At 35.4% G+C, this 16,530-nt stretch overlaps 1 pseudogene; it reads left to right on the forward strand.

Annotated features, from left to right (window-relative positions):
• The first annotated feature begins 4,795 nt into the window (after window positions 1-4,795).
• Window positions 4,796-12,723, forward strand: LOC149202826 (WD repeat-containing protein LWD1 pseudogene; annotated as a pseudogene).
• The last annotated feature ends 3,807 nt before the right edge of the window (window positions 12,724-16,530 follow it).

Below are 16,530 nucleotides of genomic sequence, written 5' to 3' on the forward strand. Positions count from 1 at the left end.
ACTACCATCATTGCCCATGAGAAACTTAAATGTGGAAACAACCTCTTTTAACGTTATGTAAAGTCCTACTCATGAAATAACGAGTCAAGTACAATCTCTATTAGTTGACTTTCACTTCTTTTGTCACTATGTACACAATCCTTCTCAAGGTATCTGTCTAAAATTTCTAGCAACATTCCTTCCTATATCTTCCTCATTTATTATCATTTGGTCATCATGCAACTTCACACCTTCACATTTTTAAAATATGTAGATCATCATTATGACCATTACCAATCATGTTTCTAGATCTACTCATTAATACCTTTAAAAGAACTTTCTTCTTGATAGAACATCCCTTCATTTTCTCCTATATGATATTCATAGATATATTTTTCTTTTTCTCCCTGTCTTGATTTCCTACTATTCCATGTCTATTGGCTTCAAAAATGGAAGTTTCTTCACTTCATTCTATTTTATTAAATTGACTTGAATTTCTCACCTCCAATCATTATGGTTTTTCCTCCTCTCCTATAGCACTGATATACCTTGGAAATGTTGTTACTATTTCCAACTTGGGTAAGACCTGATAAATAAATTCATTAAGATAGCTACCAAGTGTAATCCACTTATATTTTCCTATTTTAAGACATCAACATAATAAAATCTCCTTATCATGCATCTTGTTATCCATAATTCATTCATATAGTTAGTCACCTATGAAAAATTTTACAATGTGGCTCTCCCATTGTTATAGATGTTGTTATGCACACAACTTATCTTCTCCAATCATTCTATTTTTCATACCTTACAGGTTCCTTAAAATAACCTTCATTATTACCCTAATTTTTCAAGTTCATTAGTTGATTGCCAATATTTTCTTCTTTATGTGCATCATCCTTAGATAGACCTTATAGTGATACCTTTAGAGTACCAAGTCATGATTATACCAACTCTTCCATTATGTTCTAAAATCGGTTGTTTCTTCTTATTGATTTCTTACCCCTGTTGTGATACTTGTTCTCTACGATCCAAGTTGGCCATAATCACATGAACTATCATTAGCAAGTTTCTCCTTTCCATTTCTCTTTTGACATCTTTATCCACTATATGTAATTAAACTTGAATCACGAAACCTCATGTAACATTATACTAAACATCTAAACTGAAATCCAAGTCTGTATGATTTGGCATTGAGAATATAGTAGTAAATGAGCAGATACATGTAATCTGAATGGCAATGGCAGTGTAAAATTAAATTTATTAAAAGATCATATTGAGAGAGTTGTGTTCTTGCAATAATAGACCAGAGAAATGCCAAGCAACTGCTATTGCTAAAGGACAATGAGAACAACAATCCAACCCAAATAATTAGTGAATAGTATGATCAACATTCAAGGAATGCTATCTCTGTGTTTTTAGATTAGATTGAACAATGAAATAATGAACAGATGCTAGTGAACAATGATCATCTAAAGGTAATAAGATATCAGAGTTTATCCATTGTCAATTGGAACAGATTTCACTATTTTAGAGCACTTTAATTGGTGACAAATTTCCACTTCAATTATCCAAATACATCAAGTTCTATGTAAATTGTGTTGTAAAATGAACTGGTGGTGAGTAGTTACACCAGCAGTAAATATTTGTTACAAAAAACATGCCATTATACCATTTCAATAGTGCAATCTTTTAGAGAATTATACATCGTCAATTATGGGTAGATTATCAGTATCCAAGATTAAAAGATTAAATTGTGTGCTGTAGAGTGAAATATTTAAGTATCTATTTAAGCAATCATAACTTATGTTAGAAGAACTAAATGGACTGCTTTTAACAAAATAAATCGTTAAACAAATTTATTGAATGTATCTTGAGATTTTTATGGCTATTAAATAATTACTCTCAAGAAATTTAAGAAATCAAATCATCAAAGAAATATTCCACACCATAATAAGAAGAGACACTGTCACCCGACCCAGAACTAGATCGGATGACTGGGAAGGTTATTCCTCCCCAACACCAAAATAAAATCATTTTATTAATTATATGGCCTGCCTGCAAGCGCACATGCGAAGGCAACACCATATCGAATCCCTTAAATTACAATACATTTAGCCATATTAACTGCCCAGATAAGACATAAATTTCCTGCATAAGACATAAGATTGTAAGCTTGCGGCCATGGATATGCGTGTTCCTGCAAATTCCATTGTTCCTTTCGACAACAATGTCGAGAAATATGCACACACTATAATATCAATAGTACCATTTAATAGTACCATTTCCTCATCCAAGGAATAATCATAGCCCGATCACATAATCTCCACCCACTCAAATAGCCAACTGCATACTTGGTGGCTCTCCAGCTCACAAATGCAAAAGTTGTTGGCGCTTGGACCACGGTGTTTAACAACTAGCAGCAATCATTGTAGAAGGGCGAGCAATTGTTTTCGTTCATATCAGAAGGAATGCAAATAGATTAGTGGACCTCCTTGCCAATAAAGGGGTGGAAGATAATCTGGCTTTGTGTTAGCTCACACAGAGTTCTCTCTCAATTGTCACCAAGTTCTCTCAATGTCAAACCCTCATCTCTCAAAACAAGACGCTTCAAAAAAAGAAATACCAATTCACTTGTAATCAAGATTTATTACAAGATTATTAGCTTACAACAATGATTCAATGAAGCATGTAAGGATTAATCAATAAAGCAAGTAAAGGAAATGACAATTAGATGAAAATCTTAGAACAATAACTCAACTGCCTTAATAGAAAGTGCTCTTAAAAATCTTCACTTATAATATGTTATGACAAATGGAGCAAGTGAGAATTATGAAAATGAAAGCACAAGTAAATGATCGTAGATGAGATTACTAATTAGGAAATTAAAGATATACTACTTCAATCTAAAACACAAGTGAGATAAAGACGAATTACTCAACGTTTTCAGTTATTATGCCCCATTTTTCATGGTGCTAAATCCATTTATGTATTAAAAAATGTATTTTAAATAACCAAAATTACAAGATTGTTTGAAATTGTATTGTTAACTGCGGCCAAAATACCATTTCATCTATAAATTAGACTATACCTTTTCTGAGGAAAAGATCATTTTATCTATTAATTAGATTATGCCTTTATTATTAATTGCTCTTCATAAATAATACATGTTGACTCATAATCGTCTTAAAAAAATGAAACCCTAATTTTTAAATAAATAGACTTTTACCTTTAAACTTTTAACCTATTTCTTTAAATTCAAGAAATAAACTCAACATTAAAATATATCCAAAATCTTTATATAAATATTAATATTTAAATATAAGAAGCCAAATCTAACTGTTGGTTAAAGATTGCTAAATCCATCCATTATAACTCAAAAGTTAGCACTCCTTAATAAACACTTGAATGTGGAGTTAGCGCTCCTTAATAAACTCTTGAACGTGGAGTGGAGTGCTAACACTTCAACTCAACTCAAACAAAATTAACTCAATCAAAATTTAATTAAAAAAAAAAATACTATACCTAAATCAATTTATTGTTTAAATTACATTTTTATCATTTAAATGGATTTAGAAGTTACAAATTTGCAGTAAATGTTTAGAATTTAAAAATATTGTAATTTCAACTACTAGACTTGAACAAAATCCCCCAAAAGCAAACAGAAATATATTTTAATGAAGTGACATTTTTATTAAATTAGCTAAAGTCTGGTTAATAAAAAAATCTGTAATTAGATTAATTAGATTAATTGTTAATGGATTATACTTTTATAATCTAAATTTATTTAAAAACTAAAAACTATATTTAATACTTAGGTTGAAAATCTCAAAAGATTTCAACAACTTGATCTTTGACCAAAATTCTCCGAAAAGAACGCACAAAATGAGTTGGGTAAAAATAGTGTGCAGTCCGACTTAAAAACATCTTTTCAAAACTGAGACGAAATGTATAGTTGGACAGAACTTTTGACAGCATCATTGCACCACACACACAACTTCAATAATAAAACTTTGAAAATGACTAAAATTCCTGCTCTATTTATGACATAGCAATTCTCTTTTTTTTTTCGCTACAGAGATTGGAATCGCGTTTGCCATGGGACAATAAGGCTAGAAAATAAATTTCTAACATATATGTAAAACAATTTCAATGACAAACAAAAACATTTCAATAAAATAATGTTCCTCAACATCTTAATTAAAAATTTCAATGCCTTTCCATTTCCGTTGATCCCAAAAAATTAAAATAAAAATACCCACAGCAGCACACGCAACAACAGATAATACCAAGATTGCTCGCGTGGTAGCTTTGCCCATTTTCTCTCACACAATAATCAATAACTTTTCACCGAAATTTTATTAAGAAAATTACTCCTGGGCATCAATAACTGCTGCAGGGTAGCAAACTACCTGAAAATACCTTATGTGAATAAACATATATTCGAAATAATTCTGATTGAAGAGCTCAGAAGAGACCTTTGGAAGCTCGAGCACTTCCAATAAAATCAAATTAACAGAAGATCTGAGGCGAGACGGGGATGGAGAAGAGAATCAGAATATGCTCTACCACGTGTATAAAAGGGGAAAACGATATTCTGTATGATCGCCAGCAAACAAGTGGCCATGAAATATCGTCGGATCCAGGCTCTGTGATTGAGGTATCAGATGTTACATACGGGTACGCCTCACGAAGCTAAAAAGATTGCGACAGTTCATTTTGCGGGAGACAAGGTACAATAGAAAAGTTCTTAGGACGTGTCAATTATTAGAGGGAGAAGAGAATTTTTTTTTTTTTTTTCCGCAGATTCTCTGGCATGGAAGACTGGTTAGTCTCGCGGTTGTTCTGAGTGCAGAATAATGCAGTGCGTAACAGTGGGGGGATTTTAGCTCTTTGGGGAATGAAGATTCTGTAGCTACATTTGGATGTCAACCAGGACTTTTTATCCCACTACAGTCCTCCGCTCTACCAACTGAGCTAAGGTCGGAATTTGACCACAGGCCAAACAATATAACGAGTACACAGATTTACAAAATGAGAAACAGAAACAGTTTGTAGCCCAGAAATGGGAAATTACAACCTATGCAGAAAAGAACGATCAGATTTCAGGTTGTAGAGGAACAAATAGCATGCCTGGATCACATAAGGATAGAAAACTTGAAAATTAAATTATTTGACTATCTTTCGAAGGACCCAAAATTTAATAATCCATAACTCCGTTCCCTCTGCGTGGAGGCACCCAAAAAAATTTATTGACAGTACCGAAACTTACCATTAAATAAATCTTATTGCATTTCATTCTTTCACGGAAGAGAATCGAGTATTGTAAATTCGTTTTCATTAAAATTCACATAATATATTAGGAGGAAACTCCCTAAGGTAAAAGGAATAATTTATGGGTTATCACGCAAGGGTTTTAATAATCAAGGAAAGAGGGGCTTTACAAGAATAGAGAAAATCTGGGGTCATGGGAAACTACTACTTGCATGCATTCTTTTTTTTTTCTATTTAAATTAAATTATTTCACTTCATTAAAAAAAAATATGGATTAATTTAATTAAGGTAAAATAAAAAATTTCTCTTTTAAAACCCCACATTGTGTACAATTACAAAGCTTTCCATGCCTCCATGGGCTCTACTTGAGAATCCCCAACAATTCCCAAGAAATTTGATTATAAATAATTGGGTGGTCTCTGGATTAAGAAAATTGGAATAAACAACCAGTAAAGATGCAGGGGACAACAAGAAGGAGCCCGGATATGAAAATATGTACATGATAAGATTAGCTGTGGAGATTACTCATAGGAATGACTTTAAAAATGAACACCATCAAAATATAACTATGCAGTAAGTATGCACTGAATAAAAATTTACGTGTATAGCGAGGGTTTGTAGAAAAAATATGCGGCCTCCTGGAAGTAACCATCCTGTAACTTCAAAACAAGTCAAGTTAAAAATTCCAACAAAATAATTTTTTTTCTAAGATGCCCATAGGCCCTAAGGGTTGAGCCAAAGCTCTGATACCATATGTAACAGCCCAAAATAAATATCTAATTAACTTATTAACATTAAATTTAAATCAAAGTGGCACTTACCTAGCCAAACAATCATGTAATTAATTAACTAAATTCAAACTATGAATAGTGCTTACCTGTGCTTACCTGTGGTAGAAGTAGGCTTACCGCAACCAGGTTTTGGGGACGACTCTCCACCCAACCGTAGGCTCAATTGTGCAAGGATTTGCTACAACTGGCCACCCCCGAGCCCTCAATCAACGTACTACTGCCAGTGACTCCTATGTCTTAGAACACCATTCTCCCAAGAGAATGAAAGATAGAATCTTGGAAAGATGGAATGCCTCCCATCCTCCTCACCATCTAATAAATAGAGCAAACATTGGATGGGAACCACATGCACACACTCCATGTGTCTACATGCGACTTTGATTTTTAGCTTTCTTGTTTTATTTCTTTACTTTTCTTTTGATTTTTAGCTTTCTTGTTTTATTTTCTTCTTTTTGATAGCTTTACTAATTTTTTTATTGTTTTCTTTGTTTTATTTCTATTTATTCTTATTTAGAGCTTTAGTATAGTTATTACTATTTTTATTTTTATTATTTTTATTTATTTTCTTGTATATTATTAAATATCATTTACTATTTAACATTTATGATTTATTATTTTTATTATTTATTATTTATTATTAAAGGGAGGGATATTACACAGGAGGTCATCAATCTGTGGGATCGGGTACCTATTACGAATAGTGATCTTGTTCAGCATCTAATAGTCAATATAGAGTCTCCAAGTCCCATCCTTCTTTTGTACCAACACGATCAGGCTCCCATAGGGAAATCAACTCGGACGGATGTCACCTCTCTACAGCAGCTCCTGAATCTTCCTCTTGATTTCATCGTTCTCCATAACGGAGCACCAATAGATTGGTCTAATGGGAAACGGTGCACCTGGGGTTAGATCGATGGAGTGCTTGACTTAACAGTGCAGGGAAACCCCTACGGAGGAGGTGAAGGTGTCCTGTTACTCCTCCATGACCTTGTGCATCTGTAGTTGTCATGCAGAGGGTTCCTGTCTAGAGGTCGTGGCCACCATCTTCTTCTTTCCTTGAGGACATATCATCAGGAAAAAAAAATTCCCAGTTTTGGAAATGAGCTTACTGCATTGTTTTGCAGTAACAAAAGAGATGGCGGTAGGTGGTGCTACCTCTGGTATCCTGTACAACTTATTTCCCAAAGTAAAAATAACATAATAGGGCCTTGATTCATACACAACATGTCTCTTCCACAAGTATGGTTGTCCTAATAATATATCACAAACATCAAGGGGAGCAACGTCAAACAACACCTCATTCGTGAAGGGCTTGATGTTGTATGGAAGGCGACACTATTGGCTCATGCAAAGATCTTGTTCTTGGTGAAGCCAACCGATGGTGTACGGTTGTAGATGTGTTATGGTTGGTAAGCCCAGCCGCTTCACGACCTCTACCGAAATTAGGTTCTTTTGGCTCCTGTTGTCGACAATGAATGATAGCAGGGAGCCCTTTACCCACATCTGGGAGTGAAAGAGGTGCTCCTCCTCCTCGGGATCTTTGGGTTCCTCCTTTTGGATCTTCGTGGTGGAAATGGTGGCATTGGGCTCCGCATCAATAATCTAATTCCCTTTGTGATTCCCCTTATCAGGTTCTGACTTAGAATTGGAACATGCATCTGATTCTGAAACCTTTAACTCAGTCACCAATGACTGCTTGGCCTAACACTCACTTATTTTTTGAGTGGAGCTCTTATGGAACTCACAGCACTTTCCCGTGTCCTTTTTCAACTTTGCGGCGCTATTCTTTGCTTGCAGCTTTGGTGGGTGTTCTTGGGTCACCCCGCCTTGTCTTTGTCCTTCGTTCTACATTTTGGGGCCACCTTTCCCTTGCTTCGGATTCACAGATCCAAAGTCTCACTTCTTCTATTTAAACTTTTACTTGATCTTGAAGGCATATCGGTATGCCATGCCGAGCGAGGAGATGTTCAGGAATTCTATTTCTTCCTGGATGTGGCTGTATAGGCAGACGCGGTATTTGAGTACCAAATTCTGCTCTAAATCCTTGATACCCAACTTTTTGTGAAGGGTATGGAAAATATTGGTAAAACCCGGCACATCTTGGTCCCTTCCCTACCGCAACCTGGTCCAATTTATGTATTGATCCTCATAGCTTCTGACAGGGTAGTGCTACTCCTTGATGGCAGCCCGGAATGAATTCCAAGTGGGTGCCACTAAAAACAGTGAGGTTGTACTTTCATCCTTCTACTCGCAGTAGGCTTCCCATTAGTCCTTGACATGGGGGGTGGCTTTGAGAAGAGAGAAAGTAATCTTTTCCTGGCCAGAAAAATCATGAACAAAAAAATACCCTTCTACCAGATTTAACCATTCATCTACAGAGTCTGAATCTATCTAACCCTCAAATATGGGAATATCAAAGTTAACCTGTACCTTAAAGGGTGTGGCACTTCCATAGTAGCTGCTGGAAGTAGATGTGTCGCCCCTGGGTAGCTGCTGAAAGATCTGGGCAAAGTTGTCCATCATCGCGTTCCTTTGTTGCTCAAGGGCGTCTTCGAGAAAGATTTTGATAGGATATCCTTCCCCCTCATCTTTCTTTTCATCCACCATGGGAGGCCATCAGGATTTGCAAGTCTGGTGTTGCAAAGGTTCGACCAGTTCAAGCCCTAACTCCTTATATCCTGACCTCAATGGGGACATGTAAAGAAAGACAGAGAAAGAGCAGACCCCTCTAATACCATTGAACTGGATTTACACAGGAATGCAAAAAATTACAGATATAACCATACATATAGAGATGCAATAGAAATAACACTTCATTTCATTATTGTAAAATACTAAAATATGCTTACAAACAAAAATGGAAATAAACTAGCCAGGGCGATGGTAGCTTATCCCTGAGAAGAGATGTGGCAGCTACCTGCATCTGAACTATGTTAAAATGAGGCTTGAAGGCCTATTTATTGTTGAGAAACAATGGAAATCCCTAAACATCCAAAAACCTAACCCTAGAAGATGAAATTCCAAGTTATGGGCCCCGTTTGGGTAAATTGGTACATCAACTTCTCGGGGTCGTAACTTTGGCATACGATCTCTGTTTGACATGCACAATATCTCGTTAGAAAGATATATCCTAGAAATACAAATTTAGGAAGAGCAACATCAGTCCATGGACTCATGTTGCTCCCAGTTTTCCAAAAAATATCGTTTATGGCCTCAAATTGGTTCGGGAAGTTCAGGACCCAAAAAACTGCTAAAAGTAGTAAATTGTGCTATAATTAAGGAAATTGAAAAACTGAAAGAAACAATTGTGGGGGTCCAAGTGGAATTGGTGGGTGGCCACCAATATCCGCCTGGATCAATTTGGTGCTTCAAAATTCAAATATATTTTCTAATAGTGAGACCATGCTCAGGGTTTGATTCTGTGTTTGTGCCCTATTTTGTATACCCTTTATATTTTTAATCATATAAACGCAGGAGTTTTGAACCCTGATAACATCAAGTTTCACACATTTTTAAGTTTGAAAGATGGAAAATTTCATTGGTGAAACAAGACGAGACCTTTGTTTCAATATGCCTATTGATTGAGATTATTACCTGATTGATTTATCCATCTTCCATATCCTAGATATCTCATTCAATTGTCACCAAGTGAAGGAGTATGGTCATTGGGTTAGCTTGTGGGTCCATCTGCATTTGATTTATATGCCCTTCCAGATCCAATTTTGACACCATCATCCTGATTAATATATTCTCGAGAGCTTTCACACTATTTTCCCGCATCTTTGTTAGAGATCATCCTCTCTCTCTTATGTGGACCAAGTATAGGGACACATAGGGTAGATCATGTTCTCAAAACATATGCCATAAGGGAAACATTCTTTTTCTTGTTTCTTGTCAATAAATGTCATCAAACATAAGTTGCTACAAACATGTTGTTTTCCACTTGGCTTCCAAACACAAGTGGGATTCTCTCACCAAATAATAACATATCAATAAGAGTATTTTTTTGCATAATATGCAACCACTCATCACTAGCTAATGGTTCTTCATCAAATTTAACATCAACATAATTTTCATCCACTCTATTGTGGGATATCTGAGCATGCATGTGCTCATTGACAATTTCAACTTCATGAAATTCATCAATTGCAGCTAGATTCACCAATTCATAAATCACATTGCAGTCATCATCCACATGTGTCTCATCATAGTGGGATTCACCATCGTCTACACCATTCACATTGCAGTGGAGTCCTTAAGAATTTATATGCTCTTTCTCCGTTTCACACACATAGGCTTCTGCTTCTCTCTCTGCAATCATTGTTGCATCGTCTTCATCCATATGCATGCTTTCATAATGTGTTTCAATTTTATGGTCTTGACAACCATCATCCACTTTTGAGTGGGATTCTCCTAGCTCTATTCTCTCTCAGATTCTTGTTTATCTACTCTCAGATATGTGGCTGACTCAACAAATTGTGACACATCTTGTTACTGCATGTCACTCCCCCTTGCACCAAGTTATGCTTCCAAAATATTCCAAGTTATGTTTCACCGATTTCTTGTGGAATTAAACTCAAAACCGTGACATGTGAACCCAAAACACTGTCATGCATAAAATACCATAAACCTTGCAAATGAATGGACTTTTGCAAAACCCTAATCTTTCTTGTTCAATAAAAACTATTTTTCCAATAAAATCCTTTTCCTTTTTTATATTCTCTTTTAATTATGTATATATATATATATATATATATATATATAGATATATATATATATAGATATATATATATATATATATATATATATATATATAGATATAGATAAATGAAAAACCAAAACAACAAACAAATATATTACTTAAAAAGTTATATTCTCCAAGCCTATATTCTCCTTCACTAACTTGGCTATTATCTACTTAGGTTAGTAAATCCATCAAGTCCAATGATAAAGTTCACTTCACTAAATAAGTATGAACAACCCAACAAACAAATATCATACTTAAAATTTTATATTCTCCTAAACCGACTTCACCATTATCTTAAAAAAATAAATATACAATAATTTGTGTATAAATATGCATTTCCTACTTGTTTAAAGCATCATGGAATATTTTAAAATTTAAACAAGTTATAAAAACCTTTATAAAAATCTCCCAAAACTTTTTTGAAAGCATTTTTGTAAACCTTTTTCACACCATACACTTTTCTAATATATAAAAAAACACTTTTTTTTAATAAACCATTTTATAACTCTTTACAAACCTTTATAAGGGCGGACACTTATCAATATACTGTAAAACCTTTTGAATGATTTTTTTTGTCAAAAACCTTAAACAAAACCTCAAATATTTGACTTTTCAAACTTTAAGAAAGACTTTTCAATATTTTTCACACCCTTTCAACTTCCAACCTTTCGCAGCGAGCATGACTACGACCCTTTTAAAAAAATACTTTCAAATTTTTTTTTAAAACTATTTTAAACTTGCCTCAAGGATTGGGTTTTTTTTTAACTCTTTTAAACTTTCCTCAAGGATTGGGTTTGGCCTTTTTCTATATGGTTCTCAGACTCTTTTTTATTGGATTCAAAGCATCAATAATGATTGTCAGTGAAGGAGGTGGTTGAAACACTTTTTCTTCAAATAAGAAAACAACTTGTTGTGTTTAGGGTCGTGACCCTTGCTCTCTATAACCATTTTTCTTTTATCAAGGTAAAATTTATCACTGAGTGGCATCGAAACTTTTAACCCTTTAGTTGTGACTCCAAAATCTCTGACTCTTTGGATCTTATTATTACAATATCAATTTGAAGGAAAAGAGGAGGAGGAAATACAATTTCTAACAGACCGAGGGCATCCCCATTTTCTCCCAGAGCTATGCCAAGTTTGTTTGGCATTTGAATGAGCTAGTTTTAATGTTGAAATCTAATGCTAAAATTCTTCCAGTATTTTGGTATGCTAAAATTCTTCTAGCATATGGCACATTTATGATGACCGCATCGAGGCAAAGAGCCTCTTTAACAACAACAAGAACATTGAGTTTTGTGGCCCTCTCACTTCCTTTGATTGGAATGAGAAAGAACCCAAGAGGATTGGAACTTCCAGCATCGACACCACCTACACCATCTGGGACATCAACAAGGAGTTCATCGACACCTAGTTTATTTCCCATAACAAGGAGGACTACGAAATTTCCTGGCCAGTGCAGGTCTTTTTTCCTCTGTCAGTGCAGATGGGTCTGTTAGGGTCTTTGATTTGAGGGACAAGGAGCACTCTACAATTATCTATGGGAGCTCTCAACCTGATACTCCCTTGGTCAGATTGGAGTGGAACAAGAAAGATCCTAGATACATGGTTACCATCATCATGGAAAGCCCCAAGGTTGTAGTCTTGGATATCATATATCCAACCCTACCTGTCATAGAGCTCCAGAGGCACCAGACTAGTTTCAATGCCATTGCTTGGGCACCCCACAGCTCCTGCCACATCTTCACTACTGGAGATGACTGGCAAGCCCTCGTATGGGATCTCTCTTCCATGAGAAAACCTGCTGATGACAGCCTCAATCCTATTCTTGGTTACACTGTTGGGGCCGAGATTGAGCAGTTGTAGTTGTCCTCCACTCAACTCGATTGGGTTGCCATCACCTTCTCCAGCAAGCTACGAATCTTGAGGGTTTGAAATAATAGGTCACATCAGACCGGTATTTATTGGATGGATATGACAATTGTTCCATGGCTCTTATGATTCATTCCCTTCACTGAATGACCATCTTATTGGCTTTAGGTTTACACTTATTTAGGCAGAGGTAGACTTCTGAGCTCTTGTTTAAGGTGAGCATATGACTGACTATAAATTATGGACATTGGAGATAAATATTGAAGGTCGTCAATTCTTTTTCCCTTTCATTCTTTTAAATAGTGTTAGGGTATATTGGAATATCAATGCTAAATAGAAGGAAAATTATAGCTCTTCTCTATTTCTCTCTTATTCTCTTTGAAGTTAGACAATACATGCATTTCACAAATGTAACTGGTGGTAGTTATCACTTATATTTTGGTATGCTAGTCCTGGTGAAATTCGTTGGTGTACGGGGCCTTATGGAATTTTGCAAACATGAATTGAATGGTAGATACGGCAAGGAGAAGACTAACGAATGGAAAGCAACACTCCGTAGATCTTCCAATATTAAATTCTATGAATTGGATGAGCATAGGAGCTAAGGATTAGTAATATACATCTTTATTTGACCCTCTATTGCTACTTATTGTCAATTTATTTTTCCTATTTGCTACATGCATGATAAGTCTTTCAATTCACATATGATCCCATATTCTATCTATAAATCTTGTGAGTAAACATTGTGAAAGAAAAGCTTTAGATCTATTAGATTTATATATGTAGAGGAGCATCATAGATTCCATATTAGAAAGTATGGATTCGAAGATGACTAGATTCCAAGCTCTCATCATTAAAATACACAAGTCGGCCCTTATTGTGACTTTGCATAAAATAGGCTTCTTGAGGTATAAAATAGCCTTCATCAACATGGAGGTATATACCTCTCACCTTGACCTACACATTTCAATTCCATTGAATAGAGTGCTTCTTTTTATCACCTAGAACCCCCACAAAGTGGTTTTGTCTTTTACAAATGCAATAAACCAATCATTGTGGTTAGTGATATGGTTAGTAGCTCCATAATCAAAGAATCACTCTGTCGACTTATCTCTTGCTTAAGATGCAATGAAAGCATAAATTATTATTCATGTTTTGTGACATTGATCTACTTCTTTCTCAATTTCAAATTGTTAAACTACTCATCTTGAAGCAAGAGACTTGTAGCTGTTGCTAGTAGTTCCTTCTTTATTCTACTTTCCTTTGTCATTAATATTTGCTTCAAAGGTATCTTGGGGTGCTTCATTACACTTTTGAATGCTTTTTACTTTCAAGTCCTTGTGCAATATGTGATTACTCAATTGCTCAAATATTATGAATCTCTCACAACATTGACCAAATTGTGAAGGAATTTTTTACATTGTGCTCTTGTGGGAGCATATAGTATATCATGAAGAATTCTATCAACATATAAAATAGATACCATTGAAGTAGAAGAAGTAGGGTCCCTCTTCAAATATTTTTTCCCTATCTAGAGAATTGTTGCAATCCAATTGGCTACTTGCACATGATGATCATTGGCCTGCAATAGAATCTTGATATCATTCCTCACTTGACGAACTCAAAATTTAGACTTCCCGTTCCAAACAGGGAATAGTTGTAGGTTGCTTGAGATGAGCACTTGCACCTGTGAGATGCTTTTGCTGGGTTGAAACCCTGGTTTCTCTTGTGATGAGAGATGATGGATCCACCATATTAATGATGGTTATGGATGTATTTTTTTATAGGCGTGATACCTAGGAGGACATACCATAGGTGTCTTATTTGTTTCAGGAGTGAGAGGTGGTAGATCTATGTGATTGTTGGCTGGCATAGTTTCATTTTCAACAGGTGAGATGCCTAGGAGGACTTGTGATAGGTGGCTGATTTTTTTGATAGGTGTCGGTGTTTTTCACTTGTGATAGGTGGAGGATATTCTTCTTATTGCAAATTTTCCAAGATGGAAATGGCTTTGGTCTCTTGCTTGTCCTTTAACTCTATGTCTAATGTTGAAATTTGGAACTTAGATGCTATGTGGATAGTGGAGCTTCAAGACATATCACACGACAATAATTTATTCCATAGGATTCAAGAACAACACAGAAACATGTTCGTTGAGCTTAGTGATTATGCTACTTATTTCGTAAGAGAAGTTGTCTCCATTTCCTTTCAGATGCCTTTTGGTGATGTTCTTGAGTTGGATAATGTCTTATTTGTTTTCGGTTAGAAGAAGAATTTTCTTTTAGTTTCTTGTATGATTGATGTATAGTGGAGAGTTTCTTTTGAGGGAAAACAATGAACCATTAATGATTGTAGTCTAGATACTTCAAAGACTTTGGCAAGAGGGATGAGAGAGGGTGACCATTACAGGGTACTTGCTGATACAATGGCACTTGTACATTCCAGTGAGAGGTTGGATGAGCCTTCTAGCTTTGGGGAGGCATATATTGATCTTGCATTATGGGATGATATGGATGGAGGTTCGGAACCTTTGATGGATGATGATGTTGGGGTTGAACCCAAGTTTGCAGTTGATGGGATTATTGTAGAGTACAGTGTCTGGGTTGATGGATTCTCCCAGACACAGGAAGTAGCCCATGATGTTACTCTTGCTTCAAAATCCTCTTGGGATGAGGAAGTTGACCTAGCCTTGGTTGGTTTAGTTTCCAGAGGATTGGAGGTGTGCATGAGAGTGATTTTCATTTTGATACGTTGTTTATGGCCATGCATACGTTGTTATTCTAGGATTGAAAAGTTGACGTGTAGATTTCTTTTTGTGACTTTGATAGATGTGAAACACTTGTCTTGATCTTTGTATGGAGATGTTATCTTCTTTACAGGATGTCCCAGACAACTAAGGATGTGGTGTCTGGATTTATTGTATTTAAGAGTAATAAAATAGTGACATGATTTGAGTTTCACATCTGTTGTACTTTGTTGTTATAATTTTCAGTTTGATGTGCTCCAGTTTTTAGTAAAATCAGACTACAGTTTTTATAGTACTTTCATGTTTTTTTTTTATTCTAAGTAGGTAGTTTAGGTTAGATTGTTAGGATTGTTAGTGTGTGTTGATATTTTCAACATTAAATGTTAGTCTTACAAGTAAATGACTAGGACATTCTTGGTGAATGCTAGGAATAAATATTAAGTTTGTGACATGTTAATCTAAACTTTAAAAAGTTAATAATAGGTTAGGTGTGTGAACCAGCTTCAGTGGTTACATTTGTGAAAACTAACTATCTTATGTATATGCATTATTTTATATTACATATTGCTTAGAGGTGTTCTTCTTCTTCATCCTGGGTAAAGCAACAACATAGTTCACCTTTTAGTAAGGGTGTGCTATAGGACCAAACATTGCAATCTTGGGAGTGGATGAACTTATGAGAGATCTTCATGAAGGGTTATTTTTTTTTAAACCATCTCTATTATTTTTGGTTTGCAAGAGTTATTTCACATCAGTTAGGTAGGGTGCACTTCCCAAGGAGTTTTTTAGATGCTCGTGATTACACCTGGGCATGGGCACATTGATGGTAGAAGACACCTTGTACATGTAACACACTCCTTCTATGCATATAATGTTGATATTACAATCATGAGTGGAATTTAGTCTTATTTGATGACATGAACTCCATGAGGGCACATTCCTCAAAGCATTTTATGAGGCAGTTGTGACCTCGCTTTACTCTCTTAGTCTATAAAGGGAGAAGGAGCACATTAGCTTAGCAATGAAAATTAATGTGTATGGTATATTTAACCTGTTCATAGAGATTGAGTGTGATGCCAAGTGGCAGTAATAATTTCTTTTGTTCTGAGTGAGACAGAGTTAAT

Source organism: Pinus tabuliformis, chromosome 2_1 (assembly GCF_031772625.1).
Source record: "Pinus tabuliformis cultivar Carrire ecotype Pingquan chromosome 2_1, CPIR1, whole genome shotgun sequence".
Taxonomy (NCBI): domain Eukaryota; kingdom Viridiplantae; phylum Streptophyta; class Pinopsida; order Pinales; family Pinaceae; genus Pinus; species Pinus tabuliformis.